The sequence below is a fragment of the Pteropus vampyrus genome, unplaced genomic scaffold (genome assembly GCF_000151845.1).
Source record: "Pteropus vampyrus isolate Shadow unplaced genomic scaffold, Pvam_2.0 Scaffold130, whole genome shotgun sequence".
Taxonomy (NCBI): Eukaryota; Metazoa; Chordata; class Mammalia; order Chiroptera; family Pteropodidae; genus Pteropus; species Pteropus vampyrus.
Genome location: NW_011888911.1, coordinates 421,556 through 432,021, shown reverse-complemented (window position 1 = coordinate 432,021; position 10,466 = coordinate 421,556).

Sequence of the window (10,466 nt, the reverse complement as noted above, 5' to 3'; positions counted from 1 at the left end):
CACATATACATATATATATTTGTGTAGCCCCCTGAAAGACTAACTGAATCCTCCCAGCATTGTTAGATTCATTCAAGATGAATCCTGAGCTGGCACCATTAAGGAATTTGGCAGTTTTAAAAAGTAGATAAAAGACACAGGGGTACCAATGCCACTAAGTGACAAACTCTAAATAACAAGGATAAGTCATAAAGAAATGGGTTACTTTATGAAAAAAGCAACTGTGATACAGAATTAACTTCAGATTCCATGTGGTTTTGTTAGGTGGCATATGATAGCTCTGTCTTCTTAGACACATTTACCTGTTTTTTTGTTTATTCGTTAGTTCGTTTGATAGTGACAGCAATTTACTAGTCACATACACTCACGGCCTGGAGAAGGAAGGCACGGCACTCCATGCAGAGCCACACGGGGTTTCATGTGGGAACTGAAACTAGCAGGAGCTAGACACACTTAACTGTTTGCCCTGAAGCCCTGTATTTAGAGATTTAACCTTACCCAGTGTCTGAGCTAGTTATCAACAGGTAAGGAACACTCTCCAACCACTCAGCAGGTGGTTCAGTAATTTTATTGCTGGAGGCCAACTGTCTGTGTATACGATTAATCCCTAACTTTTTGTCCCAGCCTGTACTCTTTCTTGGTTAATAAATAATTGTCCATCTATTCAGTTTCCACTGGGCCCATTGTCCTAAGTCAATCCAACCTGCTTGTCTAGACCTGAGTCTAGTTCTTGCCGCACTCTTCATCCATAAGTCAAATCTTAATTCTATCTCCCACCCTAACTTAAATATCTTTTACTTTCTAAAGAATCCAGCTATTGGGGTGTATCCATCAGAATGGACAGCCTTTGTTATCAACACCACTTAGGCCAGAGCTTGCTTTGCCTTCCTTTCTTTAACATTGTATAGTGAATTGCTCATTTTCCCCTTCAGGGATTCTCCCAAAGCTTCAGGGATTCTCCCAAAGCTTCAATTCCACCTTCTCCTATTTTCCACCTGCCTATGCAACCAATACCTCTCCTATGAGCTTCAGGTTTATCCAACAACTTCATGAATGTCTCTGTTTCTATGACTCGAACTGAACACACTCATTTTAAAACCTCAGTGATGCCCTCCACCTGCTATCCCAATAAAGTTAGCTCCTCTCTTTATATTACATTTCATAGTTTCTGCATAATTGTTCAAGTCAGAACCTAGGAACTTTTTTCAATTATTTTCTCTAAATATTTACAAGTTAGTTGTTAGGTGTTACTGGGTCTGTCAACTAAGTTTCTCTTATTTTCATTTCCTGTTACATCTCAAATCCTACTGTCGTAATTTGTTCGCAATATTGTTCACTTGGATTCTAGTCATAGCTTCCTCTCTAGTATTGCATTTTGTCTCTTTTTCTCAGAAGCCAAAGTCTACACTGTGGACTGCAATATTCCCACAAAACACATCTGATTCTGCCACTTTGCTTGTTTAAGCCCTGGGATGATTCTCTATTGTCTATAAAATAAAGGCAAACTCCTAAGCTGTTATGGAACCTAAAAGTTTTTGTAATCTGTTCTCCAGCAATCCAAATTATTAAGAGTTTTCCAAAAAGACTGTGCTTCTCTTGCATTCTTTCTGTTGCTGGAGTTCTTCCTCTGTCAGCCCAGGAATACACTATTGAACTTTTAAGACTCAGTTGTACAATAAAATTTCCCATAAAGCCTTCTCGGGCAATCTCCTTTTTATTCACACACACATTTTCTATGTATCTCCCTTGGGCCATCCCCTTAACTTGTACATATTTTAGTTGCAGAACTTAACTATAGGTACTATTGTCATTTTTTTCTATCTTCCCCTTTCACTAGATGATGAACTGTTTGTGACATTTTTTATTATTCTGTGTCTGGTTAAGGATTTCTCAACGATGATGCTATTGACATTTTGAACCGGTAATTCATTGTTTTGGGTGGGTTGTCCTGTTTATTGTATAATGTTTTGCAGCCTCACTGGTCTCTACCTATTACATGACAGTAGAATATTCTCCCTGATCTCCTTATTTGTGACAAATAAAAATGTCTTCATGTGCACTTTTGATGGGAATGTAAATTGGTGCATCCACTATGGAAAATAGCATGAAGATTCCTAAAGAATTAAAAATAAAGCTACCATATGATCCAGCAATTCCACTTCTGAATATTTATCTGAAAACAAAAATGGTACTTTGAAAAGATACATACACCCCCATACTCATTGCAGCATTATTTGCAATAGCCAAGATATGAAAACAACCTAAGTGTCCATTGATGGATGAATGGATAAAGAAGATTATATATATACATATATAATTTTATATGTATATATAATATATATACTTTTATATATAATTTTTATTATTCAGCCATTAAAAAATAAAATCTTGACAACATGGATGAAACTTGAGGACATTATGCTAAGTGAAGTAAGTTTTACAGAGAAAGAAAAATACAGTATGATCTCAGTTATATGTGGAGTCTAAAAAACAAAATAAACAAACAAAAAATCAAGCTCTTAGATACAGACAACAGATTGGTGGTTGCCAGAGGTGGGTTGCAGAGAACAGCAAATGAGCCATCCCCCTATGAGTGGAATCAAATGAAGGGAATCAAAAAGTACAAACTTCCAGTCATAAAATTAATAAGTCATGATGGCTATAGTGAAAAATACTGTATTGCATATTTGAAAATTGCTGAGAGTAGATCTCAAAATTTCTCATGACAAGAAAACTTTTATAACTATTTATGGTGATAAATGTTAACTAGACTTATTGTGGTGATCATTAATTATCGAATCATTAGGTTGTACACTGAAACTAAAATAATATTGTATGTCAATTATATTTCAATAAGAAAATAAAAAATAAACAAAATAAAAATGTCTTCAAATATTTCCAAATGTTCTTTCTCTAAGTAGGGAGATGGCAAAATTGGTCCCAGGAGAGAAGCACTAATCTAGTTAAAAGTTTTGCATATAGTTTAACTAGATAGTTTGATGAATAAAAGAGGGAAGGAGGGAGGGAGGAAGGGACAGAAGGAAGAAGAGAGGGAGGCAGGAAAGAAAGAAAAAAGTGAGGAAGGAAGGAAGGATGGGAGGGAGGAAGAGAACAGATGAAGAAGTATATGAAAATTGGGATAGGAACATCTAACACTATGGCTATTAAAAAAGAGAGCCAAAATTGCATTCAGTAAAGGGTCAGTAGCCTATAGGCCCAAGATTAAACTATGTCCTCTGACATCACGGTAGTAATAAAACACAAGAAGGAAAAAAAAAAATGTAAGGGGAACTGTCAGAGATAGAATAGCAAAAAGAGAGAAGGCAAGAAAAAGCAGAAAACAAAAGTTGCATTGGTTGTAGAAAATGAAGTACCATTAGTAGCATCTAAGGTTTATTACGTTCACTAATGATATGTTGTGTGGTTACCAGTACAGGCATTGGATCCATTTTCCTGGGCTTGTACCTCACTTCACCCCTTACAACATACATTCAAATTCTTCAACCATAAAATGAAGATAACAGTACTGCCAATATCTTGGACTGTTGTGAAGCATACATGAAATATTTCACATAAAGGATGTAGAAGAGTGTCTGGCACATTTTAAGTGCTTCATAAATTGTAACTATATATAGTCTCTTACTCTTTATTTTTCTTCTGTGTAATGATATGGGCCTGTGTTTGGACTAGAAAGATCTGTACTCCCAAATCAGTAATAATGTAGAAGAATAATAGATCTGGGATCTAGTTCTAGAGCCACCAGAAGTCTAAACATTCCTTGGTATGCCTGAGTGTTTGAGTAATACATTTGGATTTTCAAGCCATGTATCATTGCATTTTTATTATCTCCATTTAATATCTTATTTGGAAGAAAGTTTCAAGTCAAGCCTTGACTCTTTGGTCTCTCCCTGTCACTCAGTCTCACTTGGCTTCTCGCAGAAGCCATTAACCAAGAAACACTCAATACAAAGCCCAGAAGAACTGAAATCAGATTTGGCTTGAAAATTTACTGCTGCTGACTTAGTCGTAAACTACTTCATTATGCCAGGATCCTCAGGCACTGGAGCCTGAGGTCGATAGGATGGAACAGTGAGAGAAAGTAACTTTTTGTCAGGCACTCCTAAGAGGGTGAAATGAAGGCAGGTCAAAAGTTAAGACTGAACTAATTGTTGCAGTGTGCACAAAGAGGGCTCAGTTTCATCAGGGTGCAATATCAGCACTGGGTTTCAGAAGAGAGGAGAGTTTGTCCCTAAATAAAAGTACGGCCTTTACTCTTAGAGAGAAGCTTGTGAGCTGAGGTAATGCAAGTGTCAGGTTAATACAGGAAAGTCCCTGTGGCATTTAAGAAAATAGCAGCTGCTTATTTACTTTCACGTGACCATTTCTTTTGGTTTAAAGAAGATAGGATTGGCTGACCCAGAACGGTTCAGTGGAAAGAATACTTTTAGGATTCCAGTCCTAGTTCTGCTAACATCAGTCTTCAAAATTGTCACTTAGCTTCCCTAGACCTTAGATTTTTTAATTAGTAAAGGGAGATGGTTGGATTTTCTATTTTCTAAAACCTCTGAATTTCTGTGACCTCTACTAAGAGTAAGGCAACAAAGAATTGTTCCATAACATGGTGGCAATTTTCTCTGTGTCTTTGCAGTTCTTACTAGATTGACTGCAGTGACCATCTGAGGACAGTATGGGGACAGAAATGGCCATCCACAGCTTCGTCTCATCATTTTACATAAACCTTCATATACTGTAAATGTTCATTCATTCTGTGGAATTAAGCTCAAAATTACTCTTACCTAATATTCTCCCTTTTTAAATGTGCATCATTAAAACATTTCTTTTCTTACATTGAATTTATTCCACCTGAATCATCCCAATGTAGGCACTAGATCTTAAAATCTCATAATCTGTTTGTGAGGGGCAGGTAGAGAGGATGAAGGGCTGGTGCTAGGAGTGCCTATGGGTGAAAAAGATAGAGAACCAAAGAAGCCTTGCATCCTCATCTTGATCATATTTGTGTGTTTAACTTTCCTTCTTTCCTCCACATTATCCACACATCTATGTGTTTGCTTTTTGGTTCTGGGGCTGTATTTTAGCCACTTTCATGTTTTCTGCAGATTTTCACACATAAAAAGTGAACTGAGTTAAATCTCTTCAACTACTTCTGGAATTTTACCATTATTTCTTTGGATTGAGCTTTGTTCTTGGTCATCCATTCTTCTTTTAATAAAGTACATATATGAGATACTGTTTAAGTACTTTACATATGTTTTTTTCCTTTAATTTTCATGGCAACTCTATGAGGGAAGTACTATTATCATCTCCACTTTAAGATAAAAAAGATGTTTACACAGAGAGTTCAAAAAACATTCTCTAATGTACAAAGGCAGTTAGTGGTGAAGACAGGATTCAAAACCAGACACACTGACTCAGGACCTCATGCTCTTCCCCATTTTATACTTCTGCCTGAAAGTTGAGATGATCCTAAAAGTCTAGTACATTAGCTATTAAACACTTTCTTATGACTTGGTGTAACCCACATCAGAGAGAGTTAAAAAGGTAAGAAAAAGCTCATAACATTGAGTACAAAATTTCTCTGTTATATTTTGAAAAACAGACTGTGAGAAGAATAAGAATTTCTATATCAGTGGTTACATGTATAGCACAAAATTTTAGTTAACAAATAAATAACCTAATTAATCAGGTTCAATCTATTTTATGCTTACATACACAGTTGGTCATCAGATGTCTACAGAGCTTCAAAATGAAAATAATAAAACAAAATAACTGTAAAAGCAAGAACTAGCAAACACTGTAAAATGGTACAGCAAATTGGGAAAACAATTTGACAGTTACTTAAACAGTTAAACATATACTTATCCTACAACCCAGACAATGTACTCTACATATTTATGCAAAAATAAAATCGTATGTTTGCTCAAATACTTATTCATGGATGTTCAAAGTAGCATCATTCATAACAGTGAAAACCTGGAAACAACTCCAATATCCATCAACTGGTGAGTGGATAAAGAATTTGTAGTGTAGTCATACCGTGGAATAGTACTAGGCAACAAAAAGAAATAAAATCCTGATACATGCAACAATGTGGATGAATCTCAAAAACATCATCCTAAATGAAAAAAAAAACAGACACAAATACTATACACAGTGTGATTATTTTTTTTTGAAATTTGTAGAAAAGATAAAACTAGAGAGGTAGAAAACATAAAAGTGCTTGTCTGAGCCAGAGAGGGAGCAAATAATTAACTGCAAATATACACGAGGTAACATTTTTAGGTGATGGTCATATCCTAAAATTGGATGATGGTGAAGGTTGTACAATTATGTAAATTTACTAAAGCTACTAATGACTCTCTTAAAATTAGTGAATTGTATGGTATTTAAGTAATAACTCAATAAAGCTGCTTAAAATATATTTAAGCCTTTCTTTAGACTTACTAAACCAGAATTCCTAGAACTATTTTTTTAATTGGGGAAAAATACACAAAACATAAAATTTACCATTTTAACTATTTTTAAGTGTACAGCTCAGTGGCATTTAAATACATTCACATTGTGCAACAATTTCACCATCCACCTCCAGAACGTTGTCATCATCCTCTACTAAAACTGTGTGCATATTAAAAACTAACTCCAGATTCTTTCCTACAGACCCCTGGCAAACTCCATTTCACTTCAGACTCTGAATCTGGTTACTCTATGTACTTCAAATAAGTGGAGTCATATAATGTTTATTTGATTTTTTGTGTCTGGTTTATTTCACTTAGTATTTTTTCAGGGTTCATCTATGTTGCAGTATGTGTCAGAATTTCATCCTTTTTAAGAAATAAATTTTCATTCTATTTCATGTATATACAACATTTTGTTAATCCATTCATCCATTCGTCCATCCAACAGCTCGATTATTTCCACCTTTTGACTATTGTGAATAATGTGCTATGAACATTGGTGTCTTGGTAGTATATATATACTTTTTTTTCTTGTTGGAGAAAGGGATCCATGGCTTTAATTATATTTTCAAAAGAATTTGTGATCTAAATTCTAGCCATGTGGCTGACTACAGAACATATAATACATAAAGCCTTCGAGACTTTATTTCCTGAGGGATGATGAGTCTATCAATTTGGATTGAATCATATATCTATTAAAATTAAGTAAGATAATGACTGTCACTTATTAACTCTTTATTATGTACCAAGCTCTGTACCAAGCACTTTTACTCAATATAGCATTTATGATCCACACTTATAAAGCAATGGGAAGTTGTCATTTACTCAAGGTCACTGGAAAATTTTTATTCAAACTCAGCTTTTTCTGGCTCCAAGGCTGTTTGTAATCACTCTACTATATTGCCTCTGTAGAAATACTTTATTGACTCATTCGAGTAGTTTGAAATCTGTTATAAGTTGGCATTGCATTTTAGGAAAGACTGGTGATTTGATTCAAGAAACAAAGTAAAAATCTAAAAAAAAGGCTCACAACTCAATCAGTGATTATGTTAAGACATGATCTTGGACCTTCTGGGCAAAAATTAAGCTACTTGGAATGAATTCAGTTCTATTTAAGCTAAATCTTCTTAAACTTCCCTGTGTTTTTTCCTCCCCATCTGCAGCAGAGAGAAAAAGACCACTTTACCATAGCAACGAAGCCTGCAAGGTGTTTGGCCAGTCCTCTTTTCAAGACTTTTCTAACTCTCAGGGAATCCTAGGCAGATGTCAGGAGAGGAAACACAAGAAACTGCGTGTGATTCTACTCCTAATTCAAAGCATGCTTTCCTACCAAAATTTTCACTGAAAGTAAGTTAGGCAACTCTTTTACAAATGGAGATTGTGTTCAGATGCTAATAATCTGGTAGTGGTACATTGGTGTTCCTGGCTCTGACAACTGCACCTTCACCTGGATTTTCAAATAATTCCCTTGGCTGCAGCTAAGTGATTCTCCTATTAAAATATAAACACCTGTCTATTCCTTTCTAGAGCTTTGTTCTCTGAGCCTCAGTTTCTATTAATTGAAACTTTTGGGGTGAATATCAAGAAGGCAAGAAACCACTCAAGTATGAGGCTGACCACAAATCTAATCAAAAGTTTCAATTTGGGGAGTAAAGCAGGATAGGGATGAATAGACGTATGATTTATAAAAGTAACATGGCTCATGGTGGGCCTGCCTGAATTGTTCTGTATTTGCATGCGTTATACAAAGCATGCCTGCTGTATGCCGTCCCAACTAGAATCTACATTCTGTAAAGGCACAAGTTGTATTCTCTTCATCTTTGTATCCCATCCATTCTCAAACACCCAAACTCTATTTTTGGCATTAATACTTCAAAGGCATTTCTGTTTACTTGTTACTTCATCATCAGTAGTAACATCATATTTACTTTCCCCACATTTAGTGATATTAAAGTTAATAAGGAGTGCTTTTTTTTTTCTTGCTATCAATTGATAATATGCATTCAAAAAATATCTCAAGAAGACACCTTTGTGTCACTGAGGTCTCTGTTTCCTACAAATCAACTGGACGAGTTAACAGAACTTTATTGCTTTAATCTTGGGCCAAATAAAGAGGATTATGATGATTGATCTTAAAAAGGAAAGAAATGTAAACTTGTGTTACAAGAGGAAAGGAGGATTTCTCAGAGGTGGTGTGCTGCTCATTGAGAAGGGACAGACTAGGGATGTAAGACAGCAAATACTTATACTTCCCTTGCATACTTCTTAGAAGTGCCAAGACCTCAGCTTGTGGATGGTTCTCTGGAGTTCATGGGGTCTGTTCACTGAGAAAACATCATATCCTTGGGAGCTGTAGCAAGAATACATACAATGAAATTGCATTATTACCAGCAACTGTATATGCCCAATGAGCTTGAGGAGCCCTCACCTGCTTGATGATGCCATAGTGTGGCAGAAAGTACTGGACTGCATAACCTCAGAGTCTTTGTACTACTATGGGAGAAAGAAGGAGTCACCAAGATAATTTATACTGGATATCTTAAAGACTGGTGAGTGAGGCCTTGGAACAGATTTGATTTAACTTAGCTGGAGTATGATCATTATAGCAAACATTTTATAATGCTTACGATGTGCCAGAAATTGTTCCAAGAACTTATATTTACTAATGGAATTTATTCTTACATTTTATATATGAAGTAACAGAGGTACAGAGGGATAAGTAATCTATCCAAGATAGCACAACCAACAAGTGCAGAGCCAGGATTTAGAACCCAAACAGTGCATATTCCCTCTTGCCCCCATTCCCAAACAAACCTTTTTTCAGGAAATATGCCTACTACGACTCTGTATGTATCCTCAGGTAATATTAGGACTAATGTTCAGTTTGATAAATACAAACTGCATAGAACTGAAATGCATCAGAAGTCACTGTTGCACCACTCATAGCTGGAAGGGAGTGACTCAGACATACAGGAGAACGAAGTCTTTCTTATTTCTCTCCCTTTTCCCTCGCATCTATGTTCTTATTCAAAGTCTCTCCTCAGCACCCTCTCCTAGTCTAGATAGCAGAGAATGATAGGTAGGAGTCACTGAATATCCTAGTAGATTCTGTTTAGCCTAGTAGATTCTGATAACCGTGTGTGTCTTGCAAGTGGCGTTTTGTACAGAGGGAGCAGATCCAGTCAAGTCCTCAGTCCTGTTTTGGCTTTCAGGCGGTACATATATATTTTTTCCTCTTACTTTTTCTCATATTCTTTCTTCCAAATTTCCTGAGCAGAAGCCATTTTAGCCCCTAAACAACAAGTCATTAATTTCAAATACTCTCCTGACCTCCCCAAACAGCTTTACACTCAAGGAAACATCACAGCCTGGGAGGTTTGTGGTGCTAGTGGATTGCCACTGGACCCTGTCCAAGCCCCATCAGCCTGTGCCCAAGCGAGGGCTAATGGAATACACTGTCACATTGCATTTGATTTATTACACCTGAGCTTTTTAAGAGCATGAGAGGCATTCCTTTCTTCCCTCTTTTCCACTCTGTGATTTCCACCCCATTACCAAGGTCAGTTATTCGGCCTAACCAAAAGAAGAGTTGTTGAAAATGGATAGTGTTTTCTCTAAAGAACCCTTAGTTTCCCTTTTATCTTTCCACTCTCCTCTATTGTGCAACCAATACCCCTTTTCTCCTTCCATCTCATTTTGCTCTTTCTCCTCCATTTTGCTTTTTCTTCCTTTCTAACACAGGATCTTCTCTTTAGATGAAGAATACTATGTGGCTAAACAAATATCTTGCAAATCCTTCACATTCTTCTTGGTTTTAATTGTTATCTCTTAATTAAAATAATTCCTTAAGAACTGATTTGTTACCTCAGTTTTTGAAGTTGTAAGAAAAAGATTTGAAGAGTGTCTGAGGTGAATCAAGAAATCAGTTAAGAGGTTATTGATATAGTACAACAAGCAAGAAATGATGGGAAAGTGAGAAACTCAGGTGCATTT